Below are 2,178 nucleotides of genomic sequence, written 5' to 3' on the forward strand. Positions count from 1 at the left end.
TCTCTTTTGCTAAAGCTTCTTCGGCTTCAACGAAAAAAACTAATACCTTCTCATTATGATCAAAATTTAATAAAAAGTTTAAGATGTCAAGTTTGTTTGTCTACTTGGTCATAATCAATATTATTAAAATATTAATTAATTTTTAATATTGTGAAGAAAACGCTCTCTAGCTCCGCTGGAATATGAGCCCAGGTCATTCAGAGCGTTTCTTTTACAATCTTAAAAATAAATCAATATTTTAATAATATTACTCATGACCAAGTAGACAAACAATATTAACATCTTAAACCATTAATTAATTTCCCTGGTCAAAAAACCTACATCGAAAATTTAATAATTGATTATTATTTGTGCGATAAAATTTTGAATTTTTTATTTTTGAATAAAATTCAAAAAGGTCGCATGATAATCTTTTACGGCCTTTAAAAAGTAAAGTTTTTTTTTCCTCTTTCGTATGGTGCTTTGTTTGACTTAAAATGTTCATTTTTTTAAATGTTATAAATGATATAGCTCTGGTAATTTTTGTGTTATCAATGAAGAGTCAGAGAGGTAATTTTTTCGTATTTTCGTTTACTATATGAATATCCTTGAATGGAATTTTCAAATCTCAAAAAAAGTGGCCTTGAAATTTTTGAAAATGATCTGAATTTTTGTGCAAAATAACTGGACAGCGAAATCTTTTTTTCCTTTTAGAACTTAAAAAAGCGTACCAAAGCTTAATCCAATCTGATCGTTTTTTCAAAAGTTATCGTGCCTACATAGTACAGACAGACGAACAGACAGCTTGTTTAGAAGTATTTTTTTTTTTAATTTAGGGTATCTCGAAACGTGGAGATTTAAGGAAATCCGTGATATTCAGTTTTCACACATTGGAAAAGTAATACCTTCACATCAGAATGTTAATGTAAAAAAGCCATCTTATTATTAAACATTTTACTGCAACTTGTGTCGTTTTCCATAAATTTAATTTATTTATTGGCAATACTATTTTTTGTGAATTAAACTAAGAATACTCATCGAAAAGTATACTTTATCGAAATTTTTGAATTTCAAAGTAAAAAAGGTACAATATCTACCAAAAATGAAATAATTAAATTTTCGATTGAAAGAATTAATTTTCAATGAAAAATTCACGAATTTTGAACAACATAGTTCAATTTTCAATCAAGGAAACACATTGTTAACTAAAAGCCGAAAATGTAGTTTTTCAACGAAAAGGTTAATAATGAACATAAATAGAATAATTTTTTACTGGACAGTTGCATTTTTAACCAAACCTAATAACATTCATGCAAAAAGACATGAATTTTCGAAACAAAAAGACGAATTTTCGATACAATGTTTGAATAAAAAAAAATAAAACTTCAGCCAAGAGAGAAAGGAAATGTCGAACAAATTCTTAAACTTTCAAGAACGATTTTCAAAAAGGATGACTTTTTTCCAAATTTTTGAATTTTCAACAAATCAATGACATTTTGAATTAAATAATTTGAATTTATATTATAGATGCATTTTCAAACAAGAAGGTCAAGTTTCTAACAAAAAGACCAATTTTCAACAAATTGCAACAATCTTCAAACAAACATTGAAATTTTGAAATTTTGAAAACAAAAAATATGAGGGACGACTGATACTTTCCACAAAAGCTATGGGTTAAAATTAGCTAATCATTGCGAATCACGAAAAAATGACTTTTGTATATTAATTTGTTTATAACATTATTAACAATTTTGTTAGTTACTCTAAACCACTGTAAATTATTTTTAGTTACTTATTTAATTGATTTATGACCTTCTTTAATGAATTTGAAAGTCTTAGAAAAAATGGTATCACGGAAAAGTTTAGCAACAAAAAGTTGTAACTTTGTTGTTCAATAAAAAATTTACGTTAAGTCGAATCAAAAATATTCGCAATTACTTGTTACAACTGGAAGCCTTACGGGCATTTCTAAAAAAAACATCAAAATCCGTTAAGAATTGCACTGTCATTCGATTTTTGTCCAAAAAAGGTGCTTTTTTCCCACTGTCCGCCGTCAAGAATTGGATGGCGTGCATCAAAGAATGCCCAATTTATAGACATACCAACCAGCATACATATATGTATGTGTATGTATATATATACATATATGTATGTATATATGGTTGGTATGTCTATAAATTGGGCATTCTTTGATGCACG

The sequence above is a fragment of the Belonocnema kinseyi genome, chromosome 1, assembly GCF_010883055.1.
Source record: "Belonocnema kinseyi isolate 2016_QV_RU_SX_M_011 chromosome 1, B_treatae_v1, whole genome shotgun sequence".
NCBI classification, from domain to species: domain Eukaryota; kingdom Metazoa; phylum Arthropoda; class Insecta; order Hymenoptera; family Cynipidae; genus Belonocnema; species Belonocnema kinseyi.